General features: G+C 45.1%; 1 long non-coding RNA gene across 1 annotated transcript; it reads right to left on the bottom strand.

The window, feature by feature from the left end:
- Positions 1–764: 764 nt before the first annotated feature.
- On the bottom strand, positions 765–5,637 carry LOC131424067 (uncharacterized). Its single transcript, XR_009226512.1, has 2 exons — positions 5,294–5,637; positions 765–2,660 (listed from the first exon to the last, which is right to left on the bottom strand). It is a non-coding gene; the product is annotated as an uncharacterized LOC131424067 (long non-coding RNA).
- Between the last annotated feature and the right edge of the window lie 8,444 nt (positions 5,638–14,081).

The raw sequence follows: 14,081 nt of genomic DNA, 5'->3' as shown, positions 1-14,081 counted from the left end.
AGGTAAGGCCGATCCAGCTGTGAGTTGGACTCTCTCAGGCACGGCCCATCCAGATGTGAGTTGGGATCTCAGCCAAGGCCCATCCAATTGTGAGGTGGACACTCTCAGGTAAGGCCCATCCAGCTGTGAGGTGGGCTCTCCGGCAAAGCCCATCCAGCTGTGAGGTGGACCCTCTCAGGCAAGGCCCATCCAGATGTGAGGTGGGCTCTAAGCCAAGGCCCATCCAGCTGTGAGGTGGGCTCTCAGGCAAGGCCCATCCAGCTGTGAGGTGTACACTCTCAAGCAATGCCCATCCAGCTGTGAGTTGGGCACTCAGTTAAGGCCCATCCAGCTGTGAGGTGGGCTCTCAGGCAAGGCCCATTCAGCTGTGAGGTGGACACTCTCAGGGAAGGCCCAAGCAGCTGTGAGTTGGACACCCTCAGGTAAGCCCCATCCAGCTGTGAGGTGGGCTCTCAGGTAAGGCCCATCCAACTGTGAGGTGGGCGCTCAGGCAAGGCTCATCCAGCTGTGTGGTGGACACTCTCATGTAAGGCCCATCCAGTTGTGACGTGGACACTCTCAGGTAAGGCCCATCCAGCTGTGAGGTGGACACTCTCTGGTAAGGCCCATCCAGCTGTGAGGTGGGCTCTCATGAAAGGCCCATCTAGCTGTGAGGTGGACACTCTCAGGTAAGGCCCATCCAGCTGTGAGTTGGGCACTCTCAGGTAAGGCCCATCCAGCTGTGAGGTCGTGCTGCAGTCTGGCTGGGCACAATCAGGAGCCACTTGTCAAAAGAAACTAACTTTATTTTTAGAACCACACACGCCTTACAAAACAGCCTCTCAGGAAAAACCCTCAGAGCCTCAACTGCCACCACCGGCTTTCCACAAGCCTCTCTCTCCCACACAAGCTTCTCTCCACCTCCCACAATCCTCCTGCTCTTGAGGCGGATTGGCTTGGTCACGTGGGCGGAGCCAAAAAAGTCCCCCAATGAGCAGCTCCGTGGTCTGAAAGGGCAGGGAAACAGCCCAATGAGCATCACCGCAGAGGAGCCAATCAGCTAGATGTTGCTGGGGCCGCTGTGAGCCAATCATCAGCAGGCAGCTGGAAGTTTGCTGGCAGCTGGAAGTTTGCTGGCAGCTGGAAGTTTGCTGGGGCCCCTTCGGCTGTGGCTCTCAACATCTCTCCCTCTCTGTTTAAACAACTAGCATGTGGCTTAGGGACCGTGCCTGCCTTAGGTTGTCCAATAGTACATATGGTCCTTAGGTTGGTACCATTGCAATTGGATCTTACCCGTCACTGACTACAGGTCCAGTATACAGCCACACCTGTGGAGAGGTCTTTGTACCAGCGGGGGGGTGAGGTTCTTTGCCTCACCTCTGTTGGCCCCCAAATTTTAGCTGGACGATCATGACAAGCACAAGGGAGGAAGATACACCAAGCCAATTGACGGCTCCTTTTGGAAAAATTGTACCACCAATGACATCATCAGCAAAAATACCCCAACACTACCACAAGTCGCTGCACCAACAGATAGTTCACAATGCATACAGGTGAGCTCACAATGTGTCCAGGCAAGTTCTGCAAGCAGTTCAGTGATGGCTATTGTAGAAGCTGTAGATTGGTTTTATCTTTGACTTCACTAGCACTGGGATGAAGATAGGAATTCTGGCAATAATGGCTAAAGAAAAAATTATGTAATATTACAGAAGGCACTAAAAGAAAACAATTTTCTTAACAATTTACATTGCTTCACCGGCACTGGGATGAAGATAGGAATTCTGGCAATAATGGCTAAAGAAAAAATTATGTAACATTACAGAAGGCACTAAAAGAAAACAATTTTCTTAACAATTTACATTGTCTTCACTGGCACTGGGATGAAGATAGGAATTCTGGCAATAATGGCTAAAGAAAAAAATTATGTAACATTACAAAAGGCACTAAAAGAAAACAATTTTACATTGTCTTCACTGGCACTGGGATGAAGATAGGAATTCTGGCAATACTCGAGAAAGAAAAAATGATGTAACATTACAGAAGGCACTAAAAGAAAACAATTTTCTTAACAATTTACATTATCTTTAAGAGAATTATTAAATATAATGAAAAGGAAAGGTGAAAGTAAACAAACAGATCTGTTAACCTTCTTTTTTGTTTACATATTAAAACAATCCTCAACAGTTGTTTACCCAATTTAAATTAAACCATATAAATCACGTGAAAAAAAATATTTGGATCCATTTTATCATGAGCGCTCATCATATATGATATATGGACATACATACATTCAAACATATAACACAAAACACAAGTGTGCACACATAATACATACAACACATAACATTATAGTAAAGGCCTTATAACTTTTTACAGGTGAAATCTCCATTTCTCCATTGCAATGTTTAAAAACTCTATAGTCAAAAAATAGAACTGATCAGCAAAACATTAACCTAGGTCTGTATGAGCTCAAAAAACAAAATAGAACTTCATGATATGGCAAAGGGCAATAATAAAATAGATATTGAAAAAAGCATCCTGGTTCTGTTGCAGATGGAAGAATAGCCAAACTGGAGTTTTGGATATCAGTTGTTATGGATTTGAGCCAAATCATCTTCTTTTTGGTCTGTAGAAATCGCTTTAGTTAATCTTTCTGGAGTCCAAATCGGCTGCTGTTCTCCCTGTGGAAACACATAAACAGACCCCTGACTCCAGACAATCACTGGGTCAGGACCTTGGTTAATCTCTCTGGAATCCAAATCGGCTGCTGTTCTCCCTGTGGAAACACACAAACAGACCCCCGACTCCAGACAATTACTGGGTCAGGACCTTTCCATTGTCCTGTTAGAATATCCTTCCAAAGTACCTTGGGCTTATGTACATTTTTTGGACACATATGCCTTTCCGCAGCACTAAGTCCTGATGAATCCAAATTTAAAAAGTTTAGAGTAAAAAGGGTTATTTTAAGTTTATCTTTGGGGAATATATACCCCTTCCCAATTCCTTCTTTTTGCTTTAATAAGTACATTTTAATAGTTTGATGAGCTCTTTCAACTATGCCTTGTCCCTGTGGATTGTATGGGATTCCTGTTATATGAGTAATGCCAAATGTTGAGCAAAATTGTTTAAAAGAGGTAGAAGAATAACCAGGGGCATTATCTGTTTTTAACTGTTTTGGAACACCCACAGTGGCAAAATTTTGTAAGCAATGAGCTATAACATCTTTAGTTTTTTCTCCGGCATGAAGGGAGCCCATCAAAAATCCAGAAGAAGTATCAACTGTAACATGCAAATATTTTAATTTTCCAAATTCTGGCAAGTGTGTGACGTCCACCTGCCAAATATGGTTAGGTATCAATCCTCTAGGATTGACTCCAAGATTAACTTGTGGTAAAAAGGTCACACAATTTTGACATTGTTTTATTATTTGTCTAGCTTGTTCCTTAGTTATTTTAAAAGCGCTTTTGTAAAGTATTAGCATTGACATGGAACTTTTTATGAAAATTTATAGCTTCTTCTAGTGTAGAGAAAATATGTATGTCATGCGTAGTTTTATCTGCTAAATCATTGCCCAAACTAAGGGCTCCAGGCAATCCTGTATGTGCCCTGATATGTCCTATAAAGAATGGATCTTTTCTGTCCCAGATTAGACTTTGTATAGTGGAAAGCAAAGAGAAAACAGTAGAAGAAGGGGAAATCCTACCAGCATCTTCAAGAGATACTATAGCATTAACTACATACTGACTATCAGAAAATAAATTAAATACAGAATCTTTAAACATCACAAAAGCTTGTAAAACTGCATTAAGCTCTACCTTTTGAGCTGATTGTTTGGGTACTAAAAATGTAAAAGTTTGATCAGGGGTAACTACTGCTGCTGTACCATTATTTGACCCATCAGTGAATATATTTGGAGCATTCATGATAGGTGTTTTTCTTGTCATTTTTGGAAAAATTACAGGATGCAATGACCAAAAAGACAATAAAGGATTAGATGGTAAGTGGTTATCAAATGAAACATTAGATTTGCACATGAGTATTGCCCAAGTATTTAACTCATTAGCTAACTCATCAATTTGATTCATAGTATATGGAGTAATAATTTTATGGGGAGAAATTCCAAACACTCCCTTTGCTGCTTTTATTCCTTTGAGTATTAATTGTCCTACAGCCTCAGGATACCTAGTAAGAATAGTGTTAGGAGAATAAGATAAATGTATCCATAATAATGGACCTTCTTGCCAAAATACTCCTGTAGGAAAATTTTTTGTTGGTAGTACAATAAATAATAAAGGCAAACTTATATCAATTCTATCCAAATGCATATTTTCCATATATGTTTCAATGATTTTTAATGCCTTTCTTGCTTCAGGCGTTAACATTCGGGGTGAATTTGGATCTGATGGACCTTTTAGGATATCAAATAAAGGTCCCAACTCTCCTGTTGGTATACCTAAATAAGGCCTTATCCAATTTATGTCTCCTAATAACTTTTGAAAGTCGTTAAGTGATTTGAGTTGATCTACTCGTATTTGAATTTTTGGTGGACGGACCATGGTTGAGGATAATAGAACTCCTAAATAATTAATTGGAAAATTTAATTGTACTTTATCTATTGCTATCTCTAGATTATAATTTTTTAATAAGTTTGTAAGTGTGGCATAACATTCTAGCAATGTGTTTTTATCTTTGTGTGCTAATAATACATCATCCATATAGTGAAATATTTGTAGTTCAGGATTTTGATTTCTGAGTGGCTGGATTACTTTGTTAATATAAATTTGACACATAGTTGGGCTGTTAGCCATCCCTTGAGGGAGTACTTTCCATTCATATCTCTGATCAGGACCTTCATGATTCAGTGCAGGGATAGTAAATGCAAAACATGGACTATCCTCAGGATGAATTGGAATGAATTGGAATTGAAAAAAAACAATCTTTAATATCTATAACTGAGCCCACGGGGACTGCTTCTTGGAGCTTACACTTATAGGAGCTTACACCGAGCACGGAGCGGCCGAGTTCCAGCTCTCAGAACCGTCTCGGAACCGCCCTGGCTCAGGGCTGCGGAGCCTGCGGAGGCTGCTTCTTGGACCCTGCTACTATCAGAGCAAACACCAAGCACTAAGCAGCCGAATTCCGGCTCCTGGAACTGAGCCCGCGGGGACTGCTTCTTGGAGCTTACACTTATAGGAGCTTACACCGAGCACGGAGCGGCCGAGTTCCGGCTCCCGGAACTTCCCTGGACCAGGGCTAGGAGCCCGCAGAAACTGCGTCTCGGTCCGGGTCCTGCTGAGGGCCGGTCAGGACTCACCCGTTGCTCTGGTTGCCCGGCAAGGGGAACGAAATGCTGCCATTCGCATAGGATACCAACATGGCAGAGATCTGATGTCAGCAGAAAGCAGTGGAGGAGAGATCTTCATCAATACCAGCGGTGACATAAGCAGTTGGTCTCCTGGTAAGGGGGGTGAGGCTCAGTCACCCGAGTCTCCTCAATTTGTCCTTGAGCCAGAGGGGAGGAGCCGGGCCGCCACCAGCCCCCGGAGCAGGCCCAGCGGCTCGCCAGCGTGGTGACCGCGTGACCCCAATTGGAGAGGGGGCGGAGCGGAGCCGCCACCCACACCCGCCAGCTGGGCAGACCCACGACCCAGTAGTACATGGGCGTGGTAGGAGGGGCAGGGCAGAGCCGCCCTTCGCGCTTGCAAGGTAAACAGACCTGTGACAGCCTGCCTGTTCCAGGGCCGTCTCCAGTGACCCCTCTAGCCACCCCCCAGTGACCCCTGCAGCCACCACCCACTCAGTCTGTTCAAACTAGGATAGGCCAGTTAGGTCAGCTCTCACAACCCAATCATCCCACCTCTGAATATTCCTGCATGGTCACGGGAACTTCAGGGAGACGCCTCCTGTCCTCATATCCAACCACAAAAAACAATCACTGAGATAAGGAAAGTTGCCCCAGAAGCCCATCCTCTGAGGTCTTTGCGAAAAAAACAGTTTTTATAAACCCAAAGGTCACTTGAGTTTATTTACCCCCAGAGACCAGAGAGAGTACATATCAAATATCTCAGATCTGAAAGGAGGAAAGAGAGACTCAAGATTCTAGGAAAGACATATGCTCAGCAGTAAGGAAAGGAAAGAGAAAAGAGGTGTCCTGAACATGTTTTCTAGAATTGTCTTATTCTTTCTAATTCAAAGACTCTGGTTTCAAATTCAAGCAAACCCAGCAGGCCAAGGCCAGTCCCACTGCACAGTCCAGATGACACTGAGCTCTTGGCCGGTGGCTGTGGTCCTCCCCGGGCAGCTTCTGTGTGGCCACAGCACAGAGAGTGGGCAGGGAAGATGAGAGGAGTCAACCCATGTGGGTCACACAGGAGCCCTGAGCATTGGGACCAGAAGGGGTGTCTAGCTCCTCAGCCTCCTCTGCCCAGCTCGGGCTCCTGGGCCTGGCCTGAGTTGGCACTGTCCCTCCATAGCGGGACCAGAGTGCTGCCACATCTTTTGGATGCCAGGGGGATAAGAAGCAGAGGTTCTTGATTCTGTGGTGCTTTGTCACCTCTATCACCAAGACAAGGCTGGTAATTACTCTCCTCTGAAAAATGAGAATGATCTCTGCAAGGTTGTACTCATGAAAATAAAGATCAAAGGAAATGTCCATAAAGGTATTTTATGACCTAGACATGTGTGAAGTGTTATTACGACAGATGGCTCAACATATGTTTTATAAAGTTAAAGCTCAATAAAAGTGTTTAGAAGGACAAAACTTTCCTATGTTCATATAAAAACAAGACCAGGGTGACTCCACATCATGTACGACCACAAGAACGGGAAGCTGCACTCCATGTATGTATGATGTGTAAAATACACTCTACAGGCATGCATATCTAAAAGAAACAAATAAAAGAATGAATGGATGAGAAAATAAACGAAAGGTTGAAGTAGAAAAGGTAAACTGATGAATTTTCTGATGTCTATACAAGTGGCCATCAGAATAATCTCCTGCCAAGGTGATGGAATGGAACAGTCACTCTACAAATAAATAGTGGAGCTCAAAGAACAACAACAACAACAATTATGTGGAAGTTCATGGGATTTTAAAAGTAGCCAAGACGTGGCAGGAAAAGGCGGAGGAAGCACAGGAAGGTGAAGACGGGTTAGGTTTTGCCTGTGTGTTTCTCTAAGGTAAAGAGTCGCCTACAGAATATCCTCAATTAAAAACCAAATAACGGCAAGAAACAAAAGGCAGAGGGGTGGACTCATGTCTAGAATGAATCCACTTCCTCAGCCTCCCTCGTGACGCCCAGTGGGCTCTTTCCTGGTCACAAGGGGACCATTGGGGGCCCAAATACTTAAATGTGGTGCAAATACCTGGAGGGGCGTATTTATAAACCTCTTCTCTTGAAAACAACAACAACAAAAAGCTTCTCCAGTCATTTTGCATTTATCATGTGGAATGATACCAGGATGGTTACCAGGGAGAGTGGAAACCAAAGGCCGACTTTCCCCAGCATCCAGTGAGAAGTGTTGCTGAAAGACAGCGAAACACCAACAGGGCTGTGAAATCTTGGAATCAAAGCCCACAAGAGCACACCAGAGAGCGGACGTCCTGTCAGCCTGGGCGTCTAACCTGCCTCCCCCAGGCCACAGCAGAGCAGAACAGTGAAAGGCCACTCCCCGCCGAGTGCTCTCACTGCCACCAAGGACCCTGAAAGCCACCTAGCCGGGGTCCCTCTGTCCCTGGCAGCCTTGCCTCCTGGGGCCCAGGGAGACCAAGAGCTCTCCACTTCCGCCAGGACCCCAGCAGCTCTTGACAGCTCTTTCCTTCCAAGATCCTCTTGGGGCTCTTTCCTTCTAGATTTGACCATGTGCAGATGCCAACAGAAGCCAGCCAGTGTGCTGTGCTGGGTGACAGTGGCCCACAGGATGGGAGTGTGGGCATGCAGAGCCCCCCCATGCACCCTGTGATGGACAACCCTCTCATGTGTCTCCTCAGAGGAAGGCTATTCAGGTCTCATACCAGGGTCCCCCCTGGGGAGAAAGGCCGGCCAGGGTGGAGCACAAGTGGTGGCAGGTGATGGCACAGGACACCACCATCCCATAGGAGCATAACTACCATATTAAAAAAAAAGCAGAGGGGCCTCCAGTTGCTTTATTGGGGGACTAAATACATCCAAAGAGCACAGAGATGTGGGTGAGGGTCTCAGGTATGGCGTGAGCTGCTAGGCTTCCCTTCCTTACCTGTGGACGCTACCTTCGGACCTCAGAGGCCTGCCTGTAAGTTCCACTGCATCTTAATTCAGCCGTGCAGGAAACAGCCATGTGACCAGGCAGGTGGCCTTCCCTCTCTATGCCTCTCTCTTCTCATCCGTAAAATGTCCAACTTACATAATAAAATCACAAACAGTGGATGCCTCCAAAGGGTCTTTACACTCCGCAAAGCACTTTCCAAAGCAGGACATTATCCGATACTGTAACAGGTCATCTTCCTGCTCTTTGTGGCTGACAATGCACCAGAAAGTCTCACACATGAAAACTCTCTGTAAACTGATTTTTAAACTACAAATGAAAAAAAATCATGATTTCCATAAATGCAAAAAATCTAGGAAAAGCAATTAAAATTTGGTGATATTGTTATGGTTTTTACGGAGGACAGAGGGGTGGTTGGGCAGGAAGTAAAATATTTTCTCTATGGAGCTTTCTCTGCATATTTAACTGTAATTCAAGAGATAAATTTAACCTGTCACATACTAGCTGTTAATGGCAATATTTTGCATGTACCCTCATCTGCAGCTGAATCACGACAGAATGCATGCATTTCCATTCCTTCAACATCTTTTCTTAAAAGACACTCTGGAACTGTCTCCCTGAAACAGAAACCAGCAGTGTTAGCAGCAGGTACTTTCTCTCCAGACCATAAACAAGAGACCTCAGGATCAGGCCGTTTGGCTACAACTGGGACCTGCGACATAAGATGTGCAGTGAGGGTTAGTCACTCAAGGATGACTTGCCACAAGATGGCAGCCAGTGCTGGGAGGTCACCCAATCCCTGCCCACAGCAAGTCCAGCCCTCTTCTGACCTGGCCTGGGCATCCCACCCAAGACACAGGAAGCCCTGGGCACTGCTCTCTAGGCAAGCTCCAGCAGTCTGGCAGCAGTGGGCAGCTGACCCAAGTCTGTTGGAATCATCCTGGCGCTCAACACCCCAGCCAGAGACCAGGACCTGGGCACCCCGCTCACACTGATTCCCTTGGGTCACTCCACATTCTCCACCAACAAGCTGCTCTCTCAAACATGTTCCATATCAAAATCACCTTCTCCAACTTGGAATGTAAAAAACTAGAGAGAATCACTCCCACCCTAACAATTAAAATGCCAGAAAATCTAAAAAATTATAACTCTGAACCCATCGAAGAGCTGAGGTCGCAGAGAAGCAGGTAGCCTACAGACGGAGTCCTCCCAGGAGAGGCAGGATTGGAGCCTGCTCCCCAAGGCCAGGCCTGGGAGGACAGCAACACTACCAAGAAGAGCAGAAGGCTCCTGCTGAGAGCCTGGGGCATGGGTACGAGGGAAAGCCAGGGCTGTGGGAGCTGCAGACGCGAGGGGGTCTGCATCACCCCCACCACACATGCTCACAGGAGAGGCTGGCCAGGACAGGAGGTCAGAGAAAGCCCCCAGGACGCAAGCCTGAGGACAGGAACTCTGAGCCCCCGCCAGCTCTCCCTCTGGCAACAAAGCTCAAAGCTGCTAAAAGGAGGACAGCAAAACCTGGAGAAGACCCCCTGTGGGCGGAGAAGGGAGTGGAGCCAGGTCCCCGTAGGGCAGGGGAAGAGATGGTGGTGGGTGGGCAGGAGACAGACTACGGCAGAGGTGGAAGAGGATGTGAGCACCTCTCCCAGGAGCAGCCCCCGCTCACAACCAGATAACAGATCCCAGCTGGTGGCACATGGAGGGTAACCATGGCAACATCAGTACTCAACTAGACTCCAGTCCAGAGAGATTTCAACCCCTTAAAGACCTCGCAGAGGAGGCGCCATGTGTCAGGGCGTACATGCAGCTGCCCATTCCCTATGGTGAGGGCTCAAATCCAGCCTGCCGTCCACTTCTGAACACAGTGTTCTGGACCACAAGCCCTCCCACCATGGACGCCTTTGTCCACTTTTCAATACCACAGGACTGAGAGGGCAAGAGCACCAGTGTGGCCAAAACTCAAAGTGTTCACCTCCTGGCACGTTACAGAAAAAGGTTGATAAGCCGGGGGTTACGCTTTTAACCAAACTTTCTCAGACAATTTAAAGAAAAAACAGGGAAAATCACCCACCTTAAGTGGGTCTTAAGCAATCAGTGGGACCAGATGCAGACTCGGCCATGGGTTGGAACCATCCAACAGGGAACTGAACAACTCTGACAAATGCCTCCACAGAGGAGCCAGCAAACTGCAGCCCAGGGGTCGAACGTGGCCTCCTCTCCTGACTCTGCGCTGGCTTTGCTGGAACATGCCGGGCTCCTGTTACCCCCCACGCGTGGCACGTTCTTCCTACAGCAGCAGAGTCGGCAGTGAAACCAGACCCTGTGAACTGCAGAACAGATACTCACTATCAACCCTTTAGGGAAAGTTTTCCAGGCCTGCTCTGGTGAGAGGTGAACATTTTGCCTTAACAAGTGAGAAATTGCACTAGAGAGAATAAACGAATAAATAGAAGAAAAATAGAATAAGCTAGAAGAAAAATCAAGCAGAAAAGCTAGAAACTTTAAAAATGGCAACAGAGAATTAGGTTTATCATTAAAATCAACAGAATCGAGGAGAAAAAAATTAATGAACCTGCAGGTAGGCCAACAGAGTTTTACCCAACTGGAAGGACAGAGGAAAGAGAGCAGGCAGAACGCCAGGGAGCCGTGGAACAGCTCAGATGGCTGAACGCACCTGCAGGCGGAGCCCCTGATGGACGATGGAATGAGGGTCAGAGATAATGGCTGAGAAACTATGAAAGTGTCAAACCTCCAATCCAAGAGTCTCCAACAACACCAAGAAGGATAAATAGAAACACGAGAAAGGAAATGATGAGAATAAAGAAGAGAAAGAGAAAAATCTGAGGAGACCTAGACACAGAATATTTGAATTGTTGAAAACCAAACAGAAAAGCCTAAAGGGAGCCAGAGAGAAAAAAACGAAAAATAACTTACAGAGAAACAAACAAGAATTATAGAAGGGTTCTCACTTGAAACAACAAAAATCAGAAGTCAGTGGAAAGATCTTTACATATCTGAGAGGAAAAAAAAAATCCATCAACAAGGAATTCCGGATCCTGCAAAGATATCTCATAAGTGAAGAACTCAGCAACACAGCCCCAAAATATGCGAAGTGAAAATGGACAGAATCGAGAGGAAAACAGACAATTCCACAATAGCAGTGGGAGACTTGATACCCCTTTTCATAAAAGATATGACAACCAGGCAGTCAACAGACAGGGGAAAGAATTCAGCACACCACCAGGCAAAGGCGCCCACGGAACACTCGGGGGCGGGGGGGGGGACAGGAGGTTCCTACTCCTTCCGCGTGCACCCAGAGCCTCATTCAGACAGACAGAAGATTAGGCTGCAAAGCTCCTCTCAACAAACCGAGAAGGACTGAAGTCACACAGCGCACATTCTCTGACTTTCACACTTTAGATGAATGAAAACAACATGTCTCAGGTGCGGCTACAGCAGACCGTGAAGGGATTTCATAGCTTTCAAAGCTATACTAAAAAGAAAGAAAGATCGCAAATTAGTAACCAAATTTCTATCTTGAGAAACTACCAAAAAAAAAAAAAAAAGAGCAAAGCAAACCCAAATAAAACAGGAGAAAAAATAAACAGTAGAAAAATAAAATGAAAAATTTAAAAATTGGAGAAAAATCAGCAAAACTTAAAATTAACTATTTGAAATTATCAGGAAAGTCACAAACCTTTAGCAACACTGATCAAGAAAAAAGTCAAATTAATAAAAACAAAAATGTACAGGGGATATAACTACAGACCTCACAGGAATAAAGTGGGTTATACAATAATATAGCAAACATTTTGCCAACAAATTAAACTACATAAAATAAAGAAATTCCTAAAAAGACACAAATAATTGAAAGTGTTTCACAAAAAAAAATTTTTGAAATATTAAGACTGTAACAAGTGACTTGAGAAATCAAAATTCCCCAAAAGATAAAAATCTAAGCCTAAATGTGTTCACAGGTGAACTCTACCAACACATAAATTAACACATAAATTAACACATGTTAATCTTAACATGCAATGAGCTACTCTACAGCCAAAAAACCAGTAAAGTATTGTTGCATGCTGAGCATGCATGAACCTTGACAACCTCACCAAAACCTCGGAAATACCAGGTTTCAGAGTTCAGGCAAATATACATTAGCAATTCACACTTAGAAATTTTGAGATACCAAGAATAATAGCTCCTAAAACAAAATATTTACACATAAGTCTGACAAAAACATGCAAGATCAGTATGCTAAATACTATAAAACATTGATTTAAAAATCAAATATTTAAATAAATAAACCTTATTTGTAATAAATCATATGCAATATCATTAACATGTAGATTCTATGCAAATTGATCTCTGGATTGTTGCAGTGCCAACCAATCCCAGCAGGTTCCTACTGAAATTGAAAGGAAAGTCTAATACTTATTTGGAAAGGCAAAAGACCTAGAAAATCTCAAAACAATGTTGAAAAAGAAGAACCAGGTGCCTCACACCATGACTACAGTCATCAATAAGCTTGCTGTTGGGGAAAGGAAAGACCCACCGATCGGTGGGACAGAACAGAGGAGAGGATACCAGCTACTCAAATATGGCTAACGATGGTGAAAACATGCACAATGTTTTAGGCAGAAAGGAGAGTCTTCCACAAATGGTACAGGAGTAATGAGACATCCCTGTGAAAAACAAATAATTCCGACACTGGACCACAAGTAAAAATTAACTCAAAATAGGTCCTGGACACAAATGTAAAACACAAAACAATCATTTTTCTAGAATAAATCAAGAGAGCTCTCTGAGACTTTGCATTAAGTGTGGAATTCAGATATGGTATGGAAAGAATGAACTATGAAAGACAAAATCGATGAATTAGACTTCCGAATTTAAACTTCTGTTCTTCAAAATACAATGTTAAGAGAATGATAAGCCATGCTTTTGGGAGAAAAAAATTGTGAAAGACATATCTAACAAAGCATTTGTACCTAGAATTCACACAGAGTTCTCAAAAGTCAGTCAAAAGTAACCACACAAGAATAAGAGCAAAGGTAAAAGGTATGAACAGACCTGTCCTCGGAGGACAAAGGAGCCAGGAAAGGTCTCCCAGTGCTGGTCACGAGGGACATGCAAACAGAACTCTGGGCTACGGAAGCAAAACAATCACTAAATTTCTTCCCTGGCCACACAAACTGGGGCAAGACTGGTGCTACTGAGACCTTCGCCCACCACGGGTGGGAGCAGGAGTTACAGCTGCTCAGGAAAAGCCTGCCGCTTCCTTACCAAGGAAAACACACGCATGCCCGGTGACCAGCGGGCCCCCAGGTACCGACCCAGCCTCAGCAAGAATCTTTTCAAACTTGCCCAAAGCTGGACCCAGAAGTCCTTCCACTGGAGGCTGAATAAGCAAGCTGTGGGACCTCAAGATCGCAACCGTCCTCAACAGCGTGAAGGAATGGGCCACCAGTGCCACGGCAGGACGGCTGAGTGGCACGTGTGTCGTGGGGAGTGAAGGGAGGTGGCCTCAGGTGGCACGCACTGCAGAACCCCAGCTGTGGGGCTTCCTGGAGGTAGAAAAGCTCTGCAGGACAGAAGACAGACATCAGCCATCAGATGGGGGGGGTGACCACAGAAGGCCGTTAGTGGGCAGCTGTGGATGTCCCCTACCCTGACTGTGCAGGCAGTGACATGACTATTCCCAGAGCCTCTGGAAGGGGTGCACTTCACTGTCCTAATTCACAGCCTAATTTTAAGAAAGAGATAAGTGACCCAAGAGGAGACTAACAGCACGAAGTGTGCGTGGGATGAGGCCTCCCACAGCTGGGAACTGAACAGAATGATGACAATGACTGAAA

The sequence above is a fragment of the Marmota monax genome, unplaced genomic scaffold (assembly GCF_021218885.2).
Source record: "Marmota monax isolate L192 unplaced genomic scaffold, Marmota_monax_Labrador192_F-V1.1 WCK01_AAM20220418_F8-fsc00010, whole genome shotgun sequence".
NCBI classification, from domain to species: domain Eukaryota; kingdom Metazoa; phylum Chordata; class Mammalia; order Rodentia; family Sciuridae; genus Marmota; species Marmota monax.
This window is presented reverse-complemented; position numbering and strand designations above follow the sequence as displayed.